General features: G+C 42.2%; 1 protein-coding gene across 7 annotated transcripts in view; it reads right to left on the bottom strand.

The window, feature by feature from the left end:
• The window catches only part of LOC137333656 (uncharacterized), a 430,358-nt gene that overhangs the window by 274,642 nt on the left and 129,157 nt on the right, over nt 1–26,559 (bottom strand). For 6 of the 7 annotated variants that reach the window (XR_010965955.1, XM_067997916.1, XM_067997920.1 and 3 more), the window contains exon 2: nt 17,577–17,627. The exons of the other annotated variant lie outside the window; for it this stretch is intronic. The gene's annotated coding sequence lies outside the window, so the exon portion shown is untranslated. The remainder of the gene's footprint in view (nt 1–17,576; nt 17,628–26,559) is intronic. 7 annotated transcript variants of the gene reach the window in all.

Below are 26,559 nucleotides of genomic sequence, written 5' to 3'. Positions count from 1 at the left end.
ACACTTCAGCAGTCAAGGACATTCAGCCACCGACCTTCGGGTAAGCGTACTCCAAGGCGGCCTTCGAGACACACGACAACGCAAAATCGTCGAGCAGAAATTGATAGCCAAGTTCCGCACCCATGAGGACGGCCTCAACCGGGATCTTGGGTTCATGTCACGATACACGTTACCCCACCAGCGAACAAATGTTATCTGTTTTTAATATAACGGGTCAGTTGCTGTCTTTTCTATGTTTCTACCTCTCTGTCTCTGTTTTTTTTTGTTTGTTGTTTTTTTTTGGTGATTTGTATATTCTGAGACCTGGCAGGTAACACCTGTCTGTCTGCACACTGATTGCCTTGGCAACGGGCAGTTGAAAAAACTGTCTGTAATCACCAAGCATTGTTCTGTGAATTATAAATGCGACTTCATTTCGAGGATTTCATTTCCACATCGTTCACCTGAGGAAGGAGGTAGCCTCCGAAAGCTTGTGAATTTAAAATAAAATTGCTGGACTATAACTTGGTGTTGTAAAATTGTTTACAATCCCCATTTTTAAATGTAAGGAGTCGTACAACACCAGGTTATAGTCCAACAGCTTTATTTGAAATCACAAGCTTTCGGAGCTTTCCTCCTTCGTCAGGTGAGGAAAGCTCCGAAAGCTTGTGATTTCAAATAAAGCTGTTGGACTATAACCTGGTGTTGTACGACTCCTTACATTTGTCCACCCCAGTCCATCACCGGCATGTCCACATCATGGCCCCATTTTTAATGCTCGGAAAGAGGATGGGACTGCTTACTTTTTCCTAACACTAAAAACATTGAAAAGTTTATTAAGTGAACAGGAGCCCCAACAAATTACCTGAGCACTTTTAAAATATAGCTTTATACAAGGCTAGAATAATACTACACCCAGCTCACCTCTTGCTGATCACTGCCTATCGCCCCTCCTCAACTGATAAATCACTACTCCTCCATCTTGAACATCATTTGGAGGAAGCTAAGTCACAGAATGCACTCTGGGCTATCTACATGGCCTCACTCCAGCCAATCTCCATCACCTTCTCCTGCCTTATATTTCCGCACATGAATGTCTACCATCAAAATTGGTTCAGTACTACCACCGCTGACCAAGTTGAATAAGTCCTTAAGGACACAATTACCAGGCTGGGCTTGAATCTGATGGTAAGGAAACCAATACCTACTCAACCTCAATCTCGCTAGCTCTCCATGTCCCTGAATGTTGAATTCAAAATTCTTGCCCTCCTTTTCAAATCTCTTCATGGCCTCACCCAACCCAATCTACATGATCTCCTCTTGCCTTATGTTTCCATATATACTCTCATTGGTGACTGTTCATTCAGCCACCAAGCTCCTGCCCTCTAGAATTCGCTACCCTGTTCCCTCATACTTCTCTAATTTCCAATACCTCCTCAAAACCATTGTATTCAATGTCAATGAAATCAATGGAACAAAAATCAGACAGGTTCTATAAAGGGCAATGGACCCACTTCATCAAGTAGTGCCCAGATGGCAAAGTTCAAAATTACCCTCTTGACTGCAGTGTGGAACAGTGCAGAATTAATGCCTGGAGAATACATACACATAGATTAGATTCAGCAGCCCAATATGCAGCCTCGCCTAGATTTACACCCAGCTCTCACTAGATAGCAAACTGATAACTTCATTTGAATTGTTAGTATAACCAACCCTTACATGATAGCATGTTGTTGGGCTAAAGGAAGAGAGGAAACATGAAAGGAATGTAATGTAAAACATTTCACCACAGCAACTCCTAGTGGCCAAAGCAGGAACACTGATCAGACCAATGGAAATGGTGAAGGTGGCCCATACTGCCCAACTCAGACACTATGGGAGTTAAATTGGATAATGCCCGAAAACCGGCAAGGGAATCGCAGTACGCAAATAACCTGCGCCCATTCATAGCAATGCAGGCAGCATGTTAAATTTGTGCTGCCTGCTGTTCTAAATGATTGCTGCATGCAGCCAGTGTTACCTGGGCCGTTGATTGTCGGCACGCATCAGCAGGGGGCCCGATATCATGAATGGCTTGAGCTTCTTGAAGGCCGTCTGCATCTCTTAAAGGGGAGGTGGATTGTGGCTGCAAGAAGTATTGGGAGTCTTTCGTGAAGTGATTTAGTGCTCTTAACACTTTGAAGAATGGCTGAGCCTGCAAGAAAGCATGCACCAATGTTCTCTGATAATGCACTGGAGGCCTTGGTGCAAGAGGTGGAGAGAAGGAAGGGCATCCTATATCTGCAGAGGGGCAGGAGGCCCTTCAGATATATGCTGAAGAGGCAGTGGGAGGAAGTAGTGGAGGAGGTCAATGCCGGGAACATAGCTCCAAGAATACGGGTGCAGTGCAGGAAGAAGCTCAATGATTTAACAGAAGTTGTCATGGTGAATGAGTTCAGTCTTCATGTGGCATATCCTACCAACTGCACCACTAGCCTCATCCATTGCTCGATTCACTACACTCCCATCACCCACCTAACAATCTCGATCAATCAGGACGCAACATTTCAATTCATATAGTTTACCTCACCCTCACACACTTAGCATTGTTGCAAGCCTCACATCCACAACTCACAGCTCACAGCTCACACACACTAGCAGCTATTCAACCATGACAGTCACATCACCCAAACATCTTGCAGGACACTCACTAACACACTTCCCTCTTTCTTGCAGGAGAAGGTGGCGCATAACCGGAGGCAGCAACAAAGAGCTGGAGGAGGACATACACGCATACAGGTTTTAACCCTCATGGAGGAGACAGTGTTAGCCATGATGGGAAGGGGGATCGCTGAGGCCATGGCTACCGGCGGTGCTGGAGGCATTGATGATGAGGGCCTTTTCTCTTCCGACTTCTCCCTCATCCCACAATCTTTTCTGACTCGCAAGCTGCAGATGGTGTAAGCACGCACTTCTTACTTACTCCTCTCCCCTTGTGTCACTTGGTCATTTCAGATACCCAAGAACTGGAACCTTCCCAGGTGGAGGAGGAAGAGGAAGAAGACAGTGATGATGAAGAGACACTGTCACTCGATCTTACACTCGCAGCCACCAGCTCAGAGACTGACACTGCACGTAGTTTAGAGGCTAGGGTAGAGGAGGGATCTGCATGAGGTGAGACACTGGGCACAAGTGCGCAGGAGACAGAGCAGGGGGAAGGATACTGCAGGTGCCAGCTTGCCAGAGGGAGAGGTCGCACACTAGTTCAGCTGCAGAGGATTCAGATGAGGACTTTGATGGGCCAGGCTACAGAATGCGGCTGAAGGGCGTACACAACCAAATACTTGGTGCACTGGAAAGCCTGCACACAATGTCAAGGAGCTTGGAGCTCCACCTAGGCACAGGGCTTTGCGCACAGCGTGGAGCCCATCCTTTCCAACATGGAATTGGTAGTCAGCTCCATCACATGTGGAGCCCACCATGATGCAGTGTCTGATTACCAATGTTACATCTTCCATTGTAGCACAAACAGCTTCCATTGCAGCACAAACAGCTTCCATCAAAGGTCTGACAGCTGCATTGGATTTTTAGACTGCTGCCTTGGAAGCTCAGACTGCTGCCATCGTGGCTCAGGGTACCAGTTGAAAAGGGGCTTCCAGGGCATCACTGCAGTCCAGCAGTTTGTTCTCCAACAGATCACCAGGATTGCTGTGGCACCGCCCCTGGAGAGTGGCAGTGGCTCCATGGAAGAGGAACCTGCTGTCCTCTCTTACGATGGCAGCATTCCTGCTCCCACCCCTGCCACTCCGCCAGTGTCCTTGCTGTTACCAGTGCCCTTGCTGTCATCCAGCCAGGCCAGACTGCTGCAGCCCAGGCCAAGGTGGTGCAATCTGAAGCCGGGCCCTCTCGGCCCAGAGCTGCTTGAGGTCATCCTCCAAGTCCATCTGCATTCTCCCCAATTGAAGGTCAGCAACCTTCCAGCAACTGGGGAAGCACCTTGTAGGAGCACTTGGAAAGGTAAAGGCACACAAAAGACAGGCAGTGAGGGAATGCACATGGGTTAATAGTCTCATTTTATTTGCATTATTTCATGTGTTAATTTATAAATGTGGATTTGAATTTGCATTTGGTGGTGGGGTTTTTTTTGCGGTGAGCTGAGGGAGGTGCCAATGTGTAATCATAAATTTGATGGTCATATAAGAGAGGAGAAGTAAGGAGTGTGGGACTGTTGGTGAATGGGGAGGTGTAGCTCGTTAATAGTCTGATCACGCAGAGCCCTGACAGAAAGGGCCTATCTACATTGCAGCCACCCATTTTCTTGCACTTCCTCCTCCTTCAACTCATGCTCCTCAGGTTCTCGCCTGATGGGCGGTAGCAAGGACTGTTCCCTCATGATGGCTAGGTTGTGCAGCATACAGCATACAACGATAAATCTTGATACCCACTCAGCTGAGTACTGCAGAGCTCCTCCTGGGCGGTCCAGGCATCGGTAGCATCGCTTGGGAACACCTATGGTGTGCTCTATGATGTTCCTTGTGGCAGCATGGCTGTCATTGTAGGCCTTCTGTGCAAGTGTGCATGGATTCCTGACCAGAGCTATGAGCCATTTCATGAGGAGATAACCGTAGTCGTCCAGTAGCCAGCCTTTGACTTGCCATGTTAGTTCAAATTCAGAAGGAACAGAAGATTGTCGCAGAATGAAGGAATCATGACTGCTGCTAGGATAGCGGGCATTCACCTGCTTGATGCAGTGCCTGTGGTCGCACACCAGCTGCACACTGAGGGAGTGGAATCCCTTTCTGTTTATGAATATGTCCGAGTTCAGATGAGGAGCACGCAAGGCAATGTACATGCAGTCAATGGCACCCTGCACCATGGGGAAGCCTGCAATGCAAGCAAAACCTTCTGCTCACTCCTCCTACTTGCCTCTGACAAGATGGAATGAGATGAATGTTTTTCTCATTGTATAGAGAGCCTCAGTGACCTCCCTTATATTGCAGTGCATTGCAACTTGCAAGATGCTGCTTAGATCTCCAGCAGCAGCAGCCTGAAAGGAGCCAGAGGCATGAAAATTAAGAGCCATGGTCACCTTGACAGCCACAGGCAATGTTGTCCTTGCCCTGCTCTGAGGCTGTAGTTGTGGCTGCAGCAGTTGACAAATTTCAGCCACGATCTCTTTTGTGAACCGATGACGCACCGACCGTCACTGAAGTTGAGGTAAGAGAATTGCTCCCTGAAGACCCTCTGCAGATATGGCCTCCTGCTGAGTGGCCTGCTCCTGCTCCTGCTCCTCCTCCTCCTCCTCCCTCTTCTAGCAGCTTGTCCTGCTCTGCGTGGCCTCTCTTCATTCTCCCGGTCATGTTCGATTCCCAGAGGAAGCCCTACCAGGCCACCCATGTCTGGAAGCAACTTTTCTCAGCACAGTATTTTATATGACACTAAAAGCACTGCAAGACCAGCCAGACCACTCATTTAAACCTCAGCCAAGTATAGAAAATTTCCAAAGATGCGTACAATTGCACCAGCAGCCAGAAGAAATAATCCAGCAACTAACTCATAAGTACTTCATGATCACTTTAAATAGTGCTGGTGGGGGGATCCTTTGTGCCGTTTAAGGTCATGTTTAGCTGTGCAAGGTTGGCTGGAGTGTTGGGTTCCAAAGTAGCAGCGGTGCTTTTAAATCAGCGTTGCACACTGATCTGCATCATAATCTCCCTACTCTGCATGCTGCTGGCAGTCGTTCGGCATGCGCGTAAGCCCCTTTGCTAAGATGGCGTCCTGCACACTTCCCATTTGTGAGGCTTAGTTGGTTGCGTAGCACCTAAAAACCGGGTGCAACACGGCCCTATTTCACCCCATACCCAAGAGCATTTAACATAAGTAGAGGGACCAGAAGAACTTGCAAAAAAGAAAGTTGACCTAATCACAACAACACCAACTTGCATTTATAGAGGGTCTTTAACGTAGTAAAATGTCCCAAGCCGCTTCACAGGAGTGATTATCAAATAAAATTTGACTCCGAGCCACATAAGGAGATATTAGGACTGGTGTCCAAAAGCTTGGTCAAAGAGGTAGGTTTTAAGGAGTGTCTTAAGGAAAGAGAGAGAGGTAGAGCTGTGGAGAGGTTATGGAGGGAATTCCAGCGCTTATGGCCTAGACAGCTGAAGGCACGGCTGCGAATGGTGCAGCGATTAAAATCGAGGATGCGCAAGAGGCAAGAATTGGAGGATTGCAGAGATCTTGGAGAGTTGTAGGGCTGGAGGAGATTACAGAGATAGGGAGGGGCGAGGCCATGGAGGGATTTGAAAACAAGGATGAGAATTTTAAAACCGAGGCGTAATAATTACTCAATAATAGATCACACTGTATTAGTTAACACCTTCGCTGCTAAATCACAATTAACTTTTCTAACACGTGACACAACACATTATGAGCACTCAAAATCAAATTTGGATGAAATGTGGAAAATGTTTGTAAAAATTAGGAAAGATGCATGGTATCAATGGCTGTTAAACATCTCCTTCTTATCCATTATAATAAATACTGTAAAACCTGCAGAAACTCTTAAAATGATCCCTTCTTGAATAAATTTATGTGTTTCTAGTTATTAAGAATCATAGCAAACAGATTTTTGTTTTGAATTATGGCAATTTTCTGTATTAGGATAAAAATACAAAGAACGCAGGCTTGACAGTTTATGCAAAACCGATTCTATCTGCATAATGCAGATGCCATTAGTCTTTTGAATTCAGAACATCAGAGAACTCTGGCTCCCACAGGTGCTTTTAGAACATCCTGTAATGTATTCTCTCTTGTCATGCTTGACTATGTACCTACTATACATTTCCAAAAGGACATGTACATGGGGAGCAATTATTTCACTTGCACACAAACAGCACTGGAGTTGTTTTGACATAGCATTGATTTAACAAGTGGAGGATATCACAGCTTTCACCTATGATTTTCTACCAATTCAGCAATCCAAAGCCTATCTACAGCTTTGCTAATGGGCGACTAATTAGAGCTCTAGTGTATAGAAGAACTGAAAACAAATTTCATTGAAATTCCTGGTCAAGATTATGGTGATCAAGCCAGCAATGAAAGCCTGCAGGTAATGTTTTGATCTGTTAATTTGTTTTAAATTACTGTTTACCCTAATTTTGGACCATCTTTTATCCACGTTGAAAGGGGTAAAGGGTGATGCTTTGTAAATCACCCAGCCCTTGAGGATGATTCTTTCTTCTCAAGTCTTAGTGAATAATGAAACTGACATCCGTTTGAATCTGAAAACAGGCCGGTAACTTATTGCACATTTTCCTTTTCATCATCTGCCGAATCGAAATGTACATCAGATTAGAGGGAGCCTTTTAGGCAGAACTCTGCACTACATTCAATCCCTAAAAGGGTCTTCAAATGCTACATTCTGCATTTCAATTATTATGGCTGTAAACAAGGGAATAGATAATGAACTTCTATGTTCCAGCTGTCCTCCTTAGAAATTCATCTTAATCTCTTCTCCTGTGTACTCCAGCTAGTGACTGCTTTGACCTATATTTATTGCAACTGGAAGTTACCAACGGCTTTCACTCATTATTATGTTGCTTGACACAATCTAACTGTATCTATGCATTCAGAAAGGCATGCATTAGGAAACATTCATGTTTTGCTAGTCTAATTCTAAGCCTACGAAGATAAACAAGGGGTGTATACTCAACTTTTTTTTTAAAACTCGGTGATCGGCCCTTTGCAAAACTTTTTGTATTGCTCAAAGCAGGCTGGTAAAGTGAAATAATGGCAGAATGGAGGTTGTGTACTTATTTGAAAATGGGAAATTTCAGTGGAGGCTACTGTACATACCCTACAGCAAGACCTTAGGCCGTCTGTACCATCGGTCTGTTAATGTCCTTAAATCCTACAGTGCACATTTGTTGTTATTTCATTGTATCGACTGCAGAAAGCTCAACTAAAGAGCAACACTTCTGGCAGTGCAATGCTGTCTGGTAAATGTAAACCAAATATCTAACAGTTTGCACTAGTGTAGATTAATACTGAGATGTGTAGAATAATGACATGACCTCATAAGTAAGTCAAACCGAGAGGACTTTATACAGTACTGCATCACTTGAAAAAAGTAGTTCTGTACATTCAGATGATTGCCTCCTTGTCAGACATGACTTACCTTTTACAAATTTATACTGGCTTTCCTTAATTAGCCCATACCTTTCTTAGTGAATATTAATTTCATGCCATATTATGACCTCTAGAAGCACACTCATTACTGATGTTAGGCTGACTATCAGGTTATCAGGTTTTACCCTTTCTCAAGAAGAGTTATATGGGCAACCCTCCATCCTCTGACAGCTTTCATATCCAAGGATGTTTGAAAGAGTGTGGTCAGAGCCTCAGCATACTTAATACATGCCTTAAAGGCCTGGCACCTTTTCTACTTTGAGTTCGACCAATTTTTTTTCCCCCTGTACAACTTTCTTGTCTTATAGTTATCCTAATTGCTCCATTTCTTGCTCTTGTACCTTTTAATTCTCTATCACTAGGCAAGCAATTCATTTGGTATGTCTGATAGTCCTTCAACGTCCATAAGATTTCCTTTTCCATCTCTAAATCGGCCCTACCCTATCTTTAACTCTTCCCTTACGTTTTGTGGTTATGAAATAATGTATTATTTGCCTTTATGTCAGTCTTTCCTCAAAACAACAGCAACAAAAACTTCCATTTGCAAAGCACCATCACATTCCACTAAAAACAAGGACATATAAGGTCGCCAAACTTAGTGGGACGATAGAAGATTGGGAAGTCTTCAAAAGACAGCAAAAAGTAACTAAAGGATTGATTAAGAAAGGGAAGATAGATTATGAAAATAAATTAGCAAAAAATATAAAAACAGATAGCAAGAGTTTCTATAGTTATATAAAAAGAAAAAGGGTGGCTAAGGCAAACATAGGTCCCTTAGAGGATGAGACCGGGAAATTAATGGTGGGAAACATGGAAATGGCAAAAATGCTGAACAAATATTTTGTTTCAGTCTTTACGGTAGAGGACACTAAGAATATCCCAACACTGGACAAACAGGGGCCTTTAGGGGGGGAGGAGCTAAATACGATTAAAATCACTAAGGAATTGGTACTCAGTAAAATAATGGGACTCAAGGCGGATAAATCCCCTGGACCTGATGGCTTACATCCGAGGGTCTTGAGGGAAGCGGCAGTAGGGATTGTGGATGCTTTGGTAATAATTTTCCAAAATTCTCTGGACTCGGCAAAGATCCCGGCAGATTGGAAAACTGCTAATGTAACACCCTTATTTAAAAAGGGTAGTAGGCAGAAGGCTGGAAATTATAGACCAGTTAGCCTAACATCTGTGGTGGGTAAAATTTTGGAATCTATTATCAAGGAGACAGTAGCGGAACATTTGGATAAACACAATTTAATAGGACAAAGTCAGCATGGCTTTACGAAGGGGAAGTCATGTCTGACAAATTTGCTTGAGTTCTTTGAGGACATAACGTGCAGGGTGGATAAAGGGGAACCAGTGGACGTAGTGTATTTAGACTTCCAGAAGGCATTCGACAAGGTGCCACATAAAAGATTATTGCTCAAGATACAGAATCACTGGATTGGGGGTAATATTCTGGCATGGGTGGAGGATTGGTTATCTAACAGGAAGCAGAGAGTTGGGATAAACGGTTCATTCTCGGACTGGCAACCAGTAGCCAGTGGTGTTCCGCAGGGGTCGGTGCTGAGTCCCCAACTCTTTACAATCTATATTAACGATTTGGAGGAGGGGACCAAGTGTAACATATCAAAGTTTGCAGATGATACAAAGATGGGAGGGAAAGTGGAGAGTGAGGAGGACATAAAAAACCTACAGGGGGATATAGACAGGCTTGGTGAGTGGGCGGAGATTTGGCAGATGCAATACAATATTGGAAAATGTGAGGTTATGCACTTTGGCAGGAAAAATCAGAGAGCAAGTTATTATCTTAAAGGTGAGAAACTGGAAAGTACTGCAGTACAAAGGGATCTGGGGGTCCTAGTGCAAGAAAATCAAAAAGTTAGTATGCAGGTGCAGCAGGTGATCAAGGCGGCCAACAGAATGTTGGCTTTTATTGCTCGGGGGATAGAATATAAAAACAGGGAGGTATTGCTGCAGTTATATAAGGTATTGGTGAGACCGCACCTGGAATACTGCATACAGTTTTGGTCTCCATACTTAAGAAAAGACATACTTGCTCTCGAGGCAGTACAAAGAAGGTTCACTTGGTTAATCCGGGGGATGAGGGGGCGGACATATGAGGAGAGGTTGAGTAGATTGGGACTCTACTTATTGGAGTTCAGAAGAATGAGAGGCGATCTGATTGAAACATATAAGATTGTGAAGGGGCTTGATCGGGTGGATGCGGTAAGGATGTTCCCAAGGATGGGTGAAACTAGAACTTGGGGGCATAATCTTAGAATAATGGGCTGCTCTTTCAAAACTGAGATGAGGAGAAACTTCTTCACTCACAGGGTAGTAGGTCTGTGGAATTTGCTGCCCCAGGAAGCTGTGGAAGCTACATCATTAAATAAATTTAAAACGGAAATCGACAGTTTCCTGGAAGTAAAGGGAATTAGGGGTTACGGGGAGCGGGCAGGAAATTGGACATGAATTTAGATTTGAGGTTAAGATCAGATCAGCCATGATCTTATTGAATGGTGGAGCAGGCTCGAGGGGCCGATTGGCCTACTCCTGCTCCTATTTCTTATGTTCTTATGTTCTTATGGTAAACAGACGCCAACCTAGGAAGAGAGATTAGGAGGGGTGACCAAATGTTTGGTCAAAGACATGTTTTGAGGAGGTTTTTAAAGGAGAGAAAGGTGGAGAGGCAAAGAATAGGGAGAGAATACCAGACAGTGGGACCAGGCAGCTGAAGCTTTGTCACCAATGGTGGGTGGAGGGGAAGGTGGAGATGTAAAAGAGACCAGAGTCAAAGGAGCAGAAAGTATGGGGAAGGGGAGAGTATAGGCCTGGAGGAGATTTATGTGATAAGATGGGGCAAGGCCATGGATGGATTTAAAGACGATGACGGGAATTTTAAATGAGGTTCAGAGAGACACTCTCTCACTCTGCAACTATTCCAGTTATAGGGGCATTCTTCCCCTTCAACCCCCTCTATCAGTTCACGTAGACATCCTCCCCCCAACCCATCCCAATTCGGAGGCACTCTATTCACCCAAATTCACAAGGATGCTGCTGCAATATTTGTTGATACATAACACGACCTGCCTTTTCCCACTCTCCAAGTGTGTGACTACCATTTTGAAAATTGCTTTAATGGGCATTAAGAATTAAATTCACAGCCATGTTACCCCATAATAAACACACAAGATCTTTAGTCGAAATTCATGAACAATGCTGCACAGTTAAGATGCTCGGTTGACGCTAATGGAATAAAGACAACAACAGTACATTTTAATTCTATGCTGTGACCTTACTTCATTTTTAAAGAACATTAATAAACTTTTTGTCTTGACATCAAGTCAGAGAGCTGAAATGTCAACCTAATCATGTAACAGTGTTGAAATTTATTTTACTTTGGGTAGAAATGGTTCTGAGATTTGAATTCTTGTCATGTTAAGGGGTTTTCAAAGTGTTAGGTAGAGAACTGTCCAGGGGAAAAGTAGATCGGGTCAATGTATTATTTAATGGAAGTTACTCTATATTTTGGGAGATGTTATGGACCACTAACACAGTTAGCTAATACTAACTCCATGACTGCTAAGAAAATGTGAAGCAACCAAAAATAAAGAAAATTATAAGTACTACAATTTATCCTAGTTATTGTATTATTACATGCTAATAAAGATTAACATCTCAACCCTGTTCAGCTTTGCAATTAGTAAAAGGCCAACCATATTTTCAAACAAGGTCCCAACACCAAACAATATTGACTTCAGAGACTGGCTTCAGTACTAGGACCACTGCTCTTTTTGACATATATTATGACCTGGATTTGGGTATAGAGGGTATAATTTCAAAGTTTGCAGATGACACGAAACTCAGAAGTGTAGTAAACAATGTGGAGGATAGTAACAGACTTCTGGAGGACATAGATAGACAGATGAAATGGGCAGACACATGGCAGATGAAATTTAATGCAGAGAAGTGTGAAGTGATACATTTTGGTCGGAACAATGAGGAGATGCAATATAAAGTAAATGGTACAATTTTAAAGAGGGTGCAGGAACAGAGAGACCTGGGGGTGCACATACACAAATCTTTGAAGGTGGCAGGACAAGTTGAGAAGGCTGTTAAAAAGTATATGGGATCCTGGGGCTTTATTAATAGAGGCATAGAATACAAAAGCAAGGAAGTTATGCTAAACCTTGATAAAACACTGGTTAGGCCTCAACTAGAGTATTGTGTTCAATTCTGGGCACCACTTTAGGAAGGATGTGAAGGCCATAGAGAGGGTGCAGAAGAGATTTACTAGAATGGTCCCAGGGATGAGGGACTTCAGTTATGTAGAGAGACTGGAGAAGTTGGGGTTGTTCTCCCTTGTGCAGAGAAGGTTAGGAGGATATTTGATAGAGGTGTTCAAAATCATGGAAGGGTTTTGATAGAGGAAATAAGGAGAAACTGTTTCCAGTGGCAGAAGGGTCGATAACCAGAGGACACAGATTTAAGGTAATCGGCAAAAGAGCCAGAGGCGACATGAGGAAACATTTTTTATGCAGCGAGTTGTAATAATTTTGAATGCACTGCGTGAAAGGGTGGTGGAAACAGATTCAATAGTAACTTTCAAGATAAATGCTTGAAGGGAAAAATTTACAGGGCTATGGGGACAGAGCAGTGGAATGGGAATAATTGGATAGCTCTTTCAAAGAGAAGGCACAGGCACAATGGGCTGAATGGCCTCCTCCTGTGATGTGTCTACTATGGTATTATGACACGACAGTCCTAATCCAAACTACCAATATTTAGCCAGATTGTGCTTCAGACAATATAAATTATTTTCTGGTCCCTGCCAGGCTGGCTCTCCTTCCTTGTCCTCTGCAGAGGCATGGCTTCCCCCCGTCATGATTCACTCTTAGTTCCTCATATTAACAGCACATTCCCAGTCCCTGTTTAGCAGTGAGACCTGCATCTCTCAAAACTGTTTGCGGTTCTGGAAGTTTCCCTCCGAACTGCTGTAGAAAGTTAGATAAATTGCATCAGTAACCACTGCCTTTCTATTCTTGCAACAGCTTCTTCTCAGTCCTATACATGCAGCTCAGTTCCACAAAGTCTTTCAGTCCCATGTAGAGTACTAGCTAAGCCCAATCCATTCAGAGAAAAAAATACTTTGCTTCAGTTTTCTCTCCGAAGTGCCAGATGCTCAGTGAAAAGACTGATTTGTCAGATTCTGAACACATCACGAATCTCATTGGTGCCACTTCACTCACCACAGGAAATCGTTCCAGTGGAAATCATGGAAGAAAATGAAACATCTTTATAAATAAATATTAAAATACAGAGGCACTTACCTTATAGACAGAACACGGAATGGGAAAATGGAACAATTTTGACTGGAAATCTTTGTAACTCATTTATTAGATAAAAATGGCATTACCTAAGGATTTTTAGAAGGCCCTAAATGAAGACAGGATGTGAGAGTTCATGGTTAGCACTGTTATTCCTGACATGTACAAACTGAAAAGTGTTATTACTAGCACCAATATTAAAGCCCACAAGTAATAGTAGCTCCAAACAAGTATGGCAATCATCAAATTAAACATCAATATAAATTATTTTGTAAACAAAATTATTTCATTTAAGACAGTCAAGGTAAAAGATAACTGGTAACACTGCAAAGGTATGATCATTTCAGTGATCTCTATGGTAAAAGAAAGCAGTACTGGAATATGGAGGATTTTTTACTTGGCATCCAGAGACAGCTCTAAGTGCTGTCAAGCTTGCCGCTGACTTACGTCAGAACAGGTTCTGCTTCTAGGAACGTCTTGCTGATAAATAAGTGTGAGGTTTCCTTTCGCTTTAACCAAAATGTGGGAATGAATAAAATTAGTGTTAAGTGTGACTGAGTTCTGTACACACAGAACGACAGTTTCTAACATAAAGCCATGTCTAATTAAGCAGTATCCAGCTTGCCTGCTTCTTCAAACCTTGGACTGTCACAAGATGGAAGCATTGAGGCTACTGCCAGGGTATCTTGCAGTCACCTGCAATACTCTGTTGTAGTAGTTCAAAATTACCTAAATATTGATGAGATGGAATCTTATGCAATTAATATATAGCATTGGGTTGTTATTTGGTGTCATGCTGACTACACAAGTGCCAATGAAGCCCTGCATTTTTAGGAATCCAGATATTTAGCAGAAACGCTGCACCTTCTCAATTTGTTCCCTCCTTTCTATGAGGAAAGCAACTCATGTGTTGCCTCTGTCAAACATGACTCCACCGACCTGCTTGATGCACTGTGCTTATAGTTATGGGAGGCAACTGATGGCAGCAAGAAAACTGCTGTTGCAAGTGCACCAAAGGAATGCTGAATGCGAGAAAAAAAGCAGCAAATCAGCAGAAGAAATAAATGCAGTAACGCCAATGCACAAAGCTCTGTTTGTCAAGTCAAAATGCAATTCTCACAAATATGGCAACCTAGCCTTAAGCAGTGGAGCAAACAGTTTGCAGCACTTGTTTTATATGGGTACTCAGTGAATCATTCATTTAAATATTTTAGTAGGGCATAATAAGGCCAGCACATGCACATGGTGATGGCTCAAAACTTCCCAAACTTTATCTCCCACAGAATTGGGAGTTCGGTGCTGAGTGGGCTAAAGCTTACCCACCTGATTCGGTGGGCCTAAAGCACTGTTGGTAAGGGGCTAATCCCCAAGTGAAACCTCGGGGAGTTGGCCCTAGGGATATGGCCCACTACTCCAAAATGTTGGACACCCCTGCCCTAAGGGAACTTGTACATGGTTCTTGGATTCCTCATGAATTGAGTATCCAACTATAGTCCTTTCATTGGATGCTGGCATGGCATTCAACAAAGCCACGTGGAGTTACCTCTACTTTAGGGTTTCAGCCCTCGTTTCATCAGATGAATAAGAACTCTATGCAACTCTTCTAGCTTCAGTTATATTGAATGAGGTCGCCTCTCCTTTATTTGAACTGGCTAGAAAGACACGGCAAGAATGCGTACTTTTCTTTTTATTGTTTATAGTGACTTTGGAACCCTGGCAATTCCCAGGAGGATAAACTCCCATGGCATTCAATTAAGTGGTTAAAATGTACAAGCTATGTATTTTGCAGACAACACACTATTGCTGTTACAGAATTGTCAGCCTTTCCCCACCCCACCCACCCCCCTCCCATCAAAGAGCTTGAATTCAGGATAATAGCCTGATTCCAGGGTACAAGGTTAATTGGGAAGTTGGTAACCCTGCCATTGACGGTCAGATGCCTGTATAGTGAGGTTGGGGGATATAATGATTGCTGGTCTCATCCCAAGCTTGTATCACTTAATGGATATTAATATTTCTAAACAACTATCAGATATTAGGAAGGACAATGAAAAATAGAAAATTATTTCCCCTCTTCATCTTGCACAGCAATGAATCTCAAAAATGAACATCAGCTCAGATTGAACTATATCTTTAATATAATTCCCATGGCAGTCCAAGCACACTGGTTTAAGAAGATAAAAGAGATGTTTGAGTTTTCTATGGAAGGGAAACACCTTAGACTAAGTGTAAGCTAGCAGCAGAGGGACAAAACCTGTGGGGATTGGGCTTAACAGTATAATTTGTTTTATTCATTCTCGGGATGTGAGCATCGCTGGCAAGGCCAACATTTATTGCCCATCCCTAGTTACCCTGAGAAGGTGGTGCTGGTGGGCCTTCTTCTTGAACCGCTGCAGTCCATATATCCCCCGTAGCAGTTTGATGCAATGGATTGGCTTGCTAGATCACTTCAGAAGGCAGTTAAGAGTCAACCTCATTGGTGTGGAACTGGAGTCATATGTAGGTCAGACCAGGTAAGGATGGCAGCTTTCCTTGCCTAAAGGACATGAGTAAACCAGTTGGGTGAAGTAATTCCACTCCTAGAGTCAGTGAACCCTAAGGAACGATGATAACTGGGCCAATCTGGGCAGAACAAAGCACTTTTTTGCCTTCATTGTACTGTTTATTGAGTTGCGTGTAAGTGCTGCATATTAATCTATGTTTATACCATTGGCTTTTTTTCTTTGTGGTTCAATCTGAAATTAAACACGTTTCTGCTTGACCTTTATGCGAGTACATACTCAACTGAACTGTAATACAACATCTTTTTCAGGATATTTCCTGTTCCAAATACTGCAGCAGCTTTTTTTTTGAAAAGATAAAGCATCCGCTGAAATGTATGTTAAGGTTAAAGAAATATTTAGGAGAAAATATAACAATTCTGTTAGAAAACATTCTTGTCTCTTCTACAGATCATAAAGAAAACGGAGATATAAGTCTTAAAAAAAAGACATATTACCAGCGCTCTGTTTTACTAGGGTACATTTTCACCAGTAATTTATTTTTCTGTACTATATATAAAAGTGAGGAACTGTGAGAATGAAGTCTTTTCACTCTGTGCTGAATTTTTTTTTCATTTTGCATAGGGTGCCAACAGGTATGTTACAATCACATGACATCAAGAATAAAGCAGGCTCTGTATGAACCTTAACCTTCTCATTTCTGTGTCTGATTGCTAACAGTGACAGGCAGGCATGCGGAAGAATTCTGTCTCCCACCTGCTCTTATCATCAGACCTGTATTAGAGATCAAGTGTCCTATCTCTTCACAGATGTTTTGCAAATTTTGCGCAATACGGATTTTAAAAAGTACTCTGTTAGTCAAACGATTCAATTGCTATAGTTCCTAAAAGGTACAGCAGCAAACCTTGCAATATCCTTGATAGAAATAAAAACAGAAAATGCTGGAAACACTCAGCAGGTCAGGCAGCATCTGCGGAGAGAGAAACAAAGTTAACGGCCCTGGTTTTAACTGCCCCCACCTGGCGGAAACCGGATAGGAAGGCAGTTAAAATAACAGGTGTCAGTTACCCCCAAGGGATCCCACGTCCTTCCTGGAGTGTCCCAATATTAACATGCTCTTTTGAGCAGGCGAGAAGGACACCCGCAGGAAGGGAAGTGGGGCCCTGTTTTAAATATGCAGATTGGGTCCAGTGACGTCATCAGGAAATTGTTGCAATTTTTAATGCCCCCCCACACCCGTTTTTCACAGTTAAAGTTCTGCCCGTTTACTCTGTTTGTCTCTCCACAGATGCTGCCTGACCTGCTGAGTGTTTCCAGCATTTTTATTTCAGATTTCCAGCATCCGCAGTATTTTGGGTTTTTTTTCCTCCATAGGAATGTTAGCCTCTTGTAGAGTTAAATCACACACTGTAAAAATCAGTGATCAGGATATACATCAGTGTGGTTTAGCAAGTTATTTGAAAGAATTTTAAATCACAGCTAGATGTGTACAGTTAACGTCCTGCAGTGTTGTCAGGGTTTCATCAAATACAAAAAAGATTTCACACCACATGCTTTATAACAGCAGAGCAACAACATTTCATTAATGCCATTTACTTACCACTGGATGAGCTCTTCAATCGTCCAATTAAAAGACTTCTTCCTTGAAATCCTAACAACAAAGCACATTTAAAACAGTTTGCTTCAGAGGAAATTCTGAAATACCAAGCACACCTATAATTAGGAAGCAGCTGCTACTAGTTTAATCATTTGTATCTAATTGCCTGATCAAGAGTGATCTATAACTTGACAGCTTTACCCCAGGACAGGTTTATTAGGAAATCTTATGCGATGCATGTTTCAGCCTCTTGATTTCTACATGGAACTGTTTATAGGTGAAAAGAAAAAAACTGCAAATGTTGTAATTCTGAAATTTTAAAAAAAGAAAATGCTGTAAATACACAGCAGGTGAGGCTGCATCTGAAAAGAGAAAAGACAGGTTGAGTGCAAGTGCAGACTTAGTATTCTGTTCTGTATCAACCAACTTTAAGTTTGTGTAGCATTTATAAATCAATGCAAGAATCTAGTGCTGATACCAAACCAGATGTGGGAGACAGCCATTGCTGAAATACAAATCATTACCTTGTGCAAAACTAAAGATTATAAGAAACCTGTAATGATTAGTTTTAGGTTAATAAACAGACCTATTGACAGCTTTCAGTAGACCATAAATTTGTATGACATCAGATGTCTTGACTGGATTTAAGCTCAGGCATCTAGGAGGTGAAAGCACAGCATCGTCACCCACATGCAACAGCTTCTTTAAAGAGGCACTGGGGTAGATTTTCTATGGTGACTGCAGATACGGTCAGGAACACTGTGCTGCAGGCTCTGCACCCTCTAAGGTAATGCACAACCGACCCAAACCAATTTTCCAGGGTTGGCCCTAATTAGTGCAACTCCAACAACACTCAAGAAGCTCGACACCATCCAGGACAAAGCAGTCCGCTTGACTGGCACCCCATCCACCACCCTAAACATTCACTCCTTTCACCACCAGCGCACATTGGCTGCAGTGTGTACCATCCACAGGATGCACTGCAGCAACTCGCCAAGGCTTCTTCGACAGCACCTCCCAAACCCGCGACCTCTACCACCTAGAAGGATAAGAGCAGCAGGTACATGGGAACAACACCACCTGCACGTTCCCCTCCAAGTCACACACCACCCCGACTTGGAAATATATCGCCGTTCCTTCATCGTCGCTGGGTCAAAATCCTGGAACTCCCTTCCTAACAGCACTGTGAGAGAACCTTCACCGCACAGACTGCAGCGGTTCAAGAAGGCGGCTCACCACCACCTTCTCAAGGGCAATTAGGGATGGGCAATAAATGCCGGCCTCGCCAGCAACGCCCACATCCCATGAACGAATAAAAAAAAAATTGTCAGCTCCCAGCATGCAATCCGCCAGTCGCTAGGAGGTTGCATGTTCGGTGTGAGGTATCGGACACTGGTACATCTATTTTGAAGGGAAGGGACTTTTAGGAAGAACCTGTTTACAGATCTAGCAGTTGCCCAACAAGCAGATGCAATCTCCATCGTCCAGAGGTGGGAATGCCAAATTAGGAAGACATTTTTGGACCTAAAAGAAATCAGCCTAGGTAGTATTACTCATTAGTATGTAATAGCAAGTAGATGGGTAAAGTATTCATATCACAAAAAAAGTGTCTCCTCACACCCTGTTACACTTTGATCGCTGCATCATGCAAAGCAATTGGAGTGCCCAACAGCCCTTTGAATGCTCATCACGCAGGCGCATATTGTAGCACGACACAAACTCCAGCTGAATTTATCACTGAAACATTACACAGACATCTTGAACAGACATCATACAATACATCTTTCTGACTAAATCTAGCTGCACGATTCTTGTTCTTGTGCTCACACAGGATGGTGTCACTTTATGGGATAGATTTTCCTGGTCGTGCACTTGGGCATACTGAATCGGCTAGGCGTAGAAAATCTCAAAAAATCAGGCAAGAAGGAGTGCCGCCCAGAAGGGAGTCTGACCAATTTTTGTCCATTTAAATTGATGAACAGAACATCAGGTGGGCTCCTACCTTATATGCTGTTCATACTAAGTCCCTAAAACTTTTATTTTGTGCACCGTCTTGTTCTGCAAATTATTTACTATTCATAACGGTAAAGTAACCAACAATAACAACATGCATTTATATAGCAACTTTAAAGTAGTAAAACATCCTAACGCGCTTCACAGGAGCATCATCAAACAAATTTTGACACAAGCCACATAAGGGCAGGTGACCAAAAGTTTGGTCAAAGAGGTAGGTTTTAAGGAGCGTCTTAATGGAAGAGGGGGTTTTAGGGCAGTGGTGAGGTTTAGGGAAGGAATTCCAGATCTTAGGGCCTGGGCAGCTGAAATTGGGGATGTGCAAGAGGCCAGAAGTGGAGAAGTGCAAACATCTCGGAGGGCCGTAGGAGGTTATAGAGGTAGGGAGGGGTGAGGCCATGGAGGGATTCGAAAACAAGGATGAGAATTTTAAAATCGAGGTGTTGCCGGACCGGGAGGCAATGTAGGTCAGTGAGTAAAGGGGTGAACGGGAGAACAGGACTTGGTGCAAGTTAGGATATGGGTAACAGAGTTTTGGATGAGCTCAAGTTTACGGAGGATGCAAGGTGGGAGGCTGACGAGGAGAGCATTGGAATAGTCGAGTCTCGAGGTAATAACGGCATGGACGAGGGTTTCAACAGTAGATGACAATTTCAAAAGGGAAAATTTATCCTCATATTGCAATAGGAAGTTGAAACTTTCTAGAGATGGGTGTGAGGAAGGAAATTGGCAGAATAAGGAACTGTCGCTAACTTCAGGAAAGGTAGGGAAAAATGGGGGCAAAAAAAAATTTAAAAGTCTACAATAAAGCCGATATCCAAATCAGATCAGTGAATTAGATTAACCTCCCTTCTAATAATGCCAAACTGAGGAATTATTAAAGTAACAACATTGAAATTAATAAATTGATGCAATATTATCAAGGATCTTAGTCATTCTAATACAGAAGTTGAACCAGTACTGTTGGTCAGAAATGCATTGCCTCATGCTGATGAGAATAGTGAGGTTGTCCATTCTATAGACTATATCAAGCTGCAACTCGTTGGGGTAGGTCTTGACTTTGTGTGATAATGGAAAATGGGTGATAACAAGTCTGCAGCCCATCTTACATCTCTCCTGATTTTTATTTCCAAGTTTTTATTTCTCAAAATCAAGATCTACCCAATTGGATTTTATGGTGAATCAACCGAAGAAATTGCTGATAACAGCAAATATTTAAAAATATTCTGTTCCATTGTAAGAAAACTGATTTGCCATGGGTTGAGCCTATTAATACCACTAACTCTTATTCTACAATTAGAGCTAAAGCATTTTAATTTATAGCACTTGATTTATCCATGCTGCATAATTGTGAAAACTGATCACCGAAGATAAAGATGACCTTCATTTTCAGTTTCTTTGTTGCTATCAAACCTGGCTGCCAGGCCACCTCTCCTTCCATAACAAACCTGCCACTAAAATCTGTTATCAATCCACACGACTGGACACCGATGAAGTATCCATTTTTCTTCTATGTCCGATTTAAAAGGATTTATTTCAGTGTTAGTCCTGGAAAGAACACTTTGCGACAAGAATCTAAATGAGAAACAGATCTTAAATCCAGACAATTAACTTTATACCATGCCATTCTCCAGAATCTCCATTATTAGAATTTAGATTCAATATTTCAATCCCTTGACAAAAATAAATCTTTACTAAAGCATTCTTCACAATCTGAAAGCAAAACATTTGACAGTGATTTTTACAGTCTTCTGTAACTGTCCTTAGAAATGATGGTTTTAATAATGTGGTGGTATAGTAACTCATTTCATACTCAACTGGCTGGGGACTGAGCTAGACTTTGGAGATATTGGGATTGAGAAGCCACAGGGATCAATGCTTGGACACTTTGTTTATTTTAATTAACTCCCATTCTGTAGTAGGTTCTCAGATGTTCATATGCATCCCAATGACCTCTTCATCTACGACTCTCTTTCAGTTGCTGGTATAGCATTTCTAGTGTTCTTAGTAATAAGATGTTCTGGACTGCAAGCTGGTGTCTACAAATCAGCTGTCCTTAGTGTTCTTTGGTTTTCATGTTCAGTTAAAGAAACATTTTCTTTTAATTGTCCTGTTGGATTAAATATTGTGCCTCTAACTTGCATATGTCCCTTTAAATGTCTGATGGTGATTATAGACCCGCTTTTGTACAAAGAGCGGTGTGTCAAAGTAAATGATCATATTTAATCTATTTGGCATATATTATCAAATCTAGTTTTATTTCTGAAAAATCTAGTCTTCATATTCAGCTCTTCAATTGTTCTGGGTTTTTTTTTATTGGCAAGATGCTATTTGCTCCAAAACCTCCAAATTTTACAATGCATTAGAACTGTAGAGCTTCCAGAATTACAGATAAAGCCATAGATAAAGAATTAGACTATCATTGCATTTTGTCCAGGAAAGTTCCTGAGACTTGAGGATGGCTGGGCACTCTTATTTCTAATAGAAGGAGCTCAATCTCAAAATCAGAATAAAAAAATTGGCCCAAACAAATTGGCACATTCAGATCCTGCCCCCCAGCAGATAATCACAGAATACTTTTGGTGACAACCATAGGGAAGATTGCAGCCTAGACTGTCACATTGTACCAGAGGAGGAGGATTGAGTGGGTACACAAGGAACCCACGTGAGAAAAGTAGAGCAAAACGAGGAACGAGCAATGAATTTAAAGTGCTTTAAAAGACAACAATAAAGCATTGTATGATAAATAATACTCCACAGAGGCACAATTTGTCTTTAAATTTGAATGTTGTCAAAATAAAATACTACTTGCTTTGCAGATTCTGGAGCACTTTTGAAAAGTCATTTAACAGAGAAAACAATTTTCCCCCCAAAACTGTATGTCTAGCTGTTAAATTCTGCAATAAATCTCACACTTTCATGATGCTGTAATTGGGTTATCAAAGTATTGGGCATGCAAGGCATCAGATTAACAATCTAAAGATTACTGAGGCATTTCTGCATCTTGTTCATGAAAAGACAATAATCAACAAAAGATTTATGTGTTTTTATATTTTCCCATCTTTTTTTTATCATATCTGTCATGATCATTTTACAAAGTAGTATTTTAGAGTTTGTCACATTATAGAAACCATTCTGTGTTACAAGAGAACAAATCTGGTAGTTGGAGTAAGCAGTTGAACATGCAAAGATTTTTTATATTGTCAGTGATATAATCGGAAGAATCGGAGGTCAGTAGATTTTTGTAGGAAGAAACTATTTCAGATTATAGTTAATGTGATTTCAGAGTTTTGGATGAGCTCAAGTTTACGGAGGGTAGTGGGTGGGAGGCTGGCCAGGAGAGAATTGGAATAGTCGAATCTGGAGGTAACAAAGGCATGGATGAGGCAGGGGCGGAGATAGGCGATGTTAGGGAGGTGGAAGTAGGCAGTGGTGGTGATGGAGAGGATATGGAGTCAGAAGCTCATCTCAGGGTCAAATCCCAACCAGCTGTGCATTCTACATTAACGAGACAAAATTGCTCACTGTTGCACCTGTTCTGGTCCCTGGCTCCTGGCAGCCCAAAGACAACCAGGAGGTTTCTTGGATTGAAGGTAAATTGATTTAATGATTTTAAATAAATATAAAAATAATTTATTTTTAAGGAGTTTTAGGAGTGATGAGAGTGAGTCAATATCACTGTACAAAATCTTCGCACCAAGTTCTGATGAGAGTCAGATTGAAACATTAACATAGCCCTGAGATTCCTCACCACTTGGGGGCAGATAATTTGCATCATCTGAGCTCATAGGGGAGGAATGTGAAGTGTGACAGTTATGCTGGGATCCACCCCTCTTGTTGATTTTCACTTAAATCTCCAGAATGTGGCAGAGGTAGGACAACATTTTCCATCCATAATCCCACCGGTCCCAGCTCAGTTGCCCCCAATGTCATGTATGCCTGCATAAAGCAGGTGTACTGACATGCCAGGACGTGATCCGGGGGGGGGGGGGGGGCAAAATAATCTAAAAGGCTGCCTTCCTTGCAGTGATCGATCGCACAGCTATCAACAACACAGTGACTGATTGCCATTGGGGAAACTGCAGTTTGAAATGCTGGCATTTGACCTATCTTTGGTCGATCTTCAGCTGGTCCTTCTACATCATGGAAAGGCGCTGCATCAAAGTCCTTGTCCCCCACCACCACCACCACCACAAGGCAGGCTCCCCACTAGTGCCAAAAACGCCTACGGCCATTATGCTACTTGTCCTGACCCTGTGATTTCGGACATGGTCCGGGGAACATCCAGGCAGAAGTTCCTTCCCGTCCCACGTCCACTCAAGGAAGCCAGAAATGGAATTGCTAGACTTTTAGCGGTTTTCCTTTTAGATGCTGATCAACTTGCCAAGCAGTTCAAACATTTTATGTTTTGAAAACATAAATACGAGCTAGAAATTATTGTTGCCGATAATAATGGACAAATGCTTAACACATTTTTAGGACATGCCTGTCTGCTATTTTAGTGGAGAAATTATGCCATTTAAAATTAACAATTTAATGCCTCTGTTAAAATAGCTAGAGGAATGTCAGAAATGCATTAAACTTTCATCTGTTATTATTGACAACAGCAATTTCTAGCCTATATTGTTGTTCTTTTGACCATATAAAAAAGGTTTTAACAGAAATAGAAGTCATAACAAACTGCAGTGCACGAAAATATGATTTGCAGGAACAGACACAAGGAGCTGAATTTTGTGTTCTTGGGTAGACTGACTGTGCCTCCAGTCTGGAGTTTGCAATTTATAATACTCTTATTGATTATTAATAATCACTCCTCACATTTCCCCATGGACACTGACTGCCCTAATATAGACGGTGTGGACTATGTCCCTGGTTACTGCATGGAAACAAACGGGCCTCCACTACAAGCACAAACAAACTGAACATAGCTTTTTAAGTTACAGAACATAACCAGTCACTACAACTAATCCACAACAAGCTAAAAGGTTTGCATCACACATCACAGTAGCACATCATAGTAAAATAAAAATTATGAGAATCTCTGTATAATTTTTTTTAAAATTAAGTACAACTCAGCATCATTCTAACCCTGCTTTCCTGTTTCATTTTCAAATGAATTTTGCAAATGTAGTGACAGCAATTCTCAAATAAAGCAAATTAATGAATTCATACCTAGGAACAAATTTACAATTTCATACAACCTCGAAGAAAATGAATCTTCACCTAACACAACAGCCAAGCATTCCTTTGAGAAAAGCTGTATTTTAGTACCCGTTTGCAAGAGTCATAGAATGATACAGCACAGAAGGAAGCCATTTGGCCCATTGTGACTGTGCCAGCTCTTTGAAAGAGCTATCAAATTAGTCCCACTCCCCTGCTCTTTCCCCAGGGCCCTGCAATGTTTTCCTTCAAGTATTTATCTAATTCCCTTTTAAAAGTTTCTGTTGCCCTTTCAGGCAGTGCATTCCAGATCATAATTCGCTGCGTTAAAAAATTTCTCGTCTCACCTCTGGTTCTTTTGCAAATTTCCTTAAATCTATGTCCTCTGGTTATTGACCCTCCTGCCATTGGAAACAGTTTCTCCCTATTTACTCTATCAAAACCCCTTATCATTTTGAATACCTCTTTTACACCTCCCCTTAACCTTCTCTGCTGTAAGGAGTACAATCCCAACTTCCCTAGTCTCTGCACATAACTATAGTCCCTCATTCCTCACACCATTCTAGTAAATCTCCTCTGCACCTTATCTAAGGCAGTGACTTCTGTCCTAAAGTGTGGTGCCCAAAATTGAACACATTACTCCAGCTGAAGCCTAACCAATGATTTATAAAGGTGTAGCATAACTTCCTTGCTTTTAATCTCTATCCCTCTATTAACAAAGCCAAGGATCCTGTAGCTTTTTTTTAACTGCCTAATCAACTTCTCCTGTCACCTTCAATGATTTGTGCACATAAGCCCCCAGGTCTCTGTTCCTGTACCCCCTTTATAATTTTACCATTTTGTTTATATTGCCTCTCCTCACTCTTCCTCCCAAAATGCATCACTTCACACTTCTCTGTGTTAAATTTCATCTGCCTTGACTTTGCCCATTTCACCAGTCTGTCTATATCTTCCTGAAGTCTGTTCCTCACTGTTACTACATTTACAAGTTCAGTGTCATCTGCAAACTTTGAATTTATGCCCTGTATACCACTATCTACAAGGCACAAGTCAAGAGTGTGATGGGATACTCTCCACTTGCCTGGATGAGTGCAGCTCCAACAACACTCAAGAAGCTCGACACCATCCAGGACAAAGCAGCCCACTTGATTGGCACCCCATCCACCACCCTAAACATTCATTCCCTTCACCACCGGCACACTGTGGCTGCAGTGTGTACCATCCACAGGATGCACTGCAGCAACTCGCCAAGGCTTCTTCGACAGCACCTCCCAAACCCGCGACCTCTACCACCTAGAAGGACAAGAGCAGCAGGCACACGGGAACAACATCACCTGCACGTTCCCCTCCAAGTCACACACCATCCCAACTTGGAAATATATCGCCGTTCCTTCATCATCGCTGGGTCAAAATCCTGGAACTCCCTTCCTAACAGCACTGTGGTAGAACCTTCACCACACGGACTGCAGCAGTTCATAGAATCATAGAAAATCGGATCTAGAGTAGGCCATTCGGCCCTTCAGGCCTGCACCGCCATTCAAAACAATCATGGCTGATCATCTAACTCAGTACCCTGTTCCCACTTTTTCCCCATATCCCTTGATCCCTTTAGCATTAAGAAATATATCTATTTCCTTCTTGAATATACTTAATGACTCGGCCTCCACTACCTTCTGTGGTAGAGAATTCCACAGGTTCACCACCCACTGAGTGAAGAAATTTCTCCTCATCTCTGTTCTAAATGACATACCCCGTATCCTGAGACTGTGACCCCTGGTTCTGGATTCCCCATCCATCGGGAACATCCTCCCTG

This window comes from Heptranchias perlo, chromosome 16 (genome assembly GCF_035084215.1).
Source record: "Heptranchias perlo isolate sHepPer1 chromosome 16, sHepPer1.hap1, whole genome shotgun sequence".
In the NCBI taxonomy this organism is placed as follows: domain Eukaryota; kingdom Metazoa; phylum Chordata; class Chondrichthyes; order Hexanchiformes; family Hexanchidae; genus Heptranchias; species Heptranchias perlo.
The sequence above is the reverse complement of the archived record's forward strand: the minus strand, read 5'-3'. Positions and strand labels throughout refer to the sequence as shown.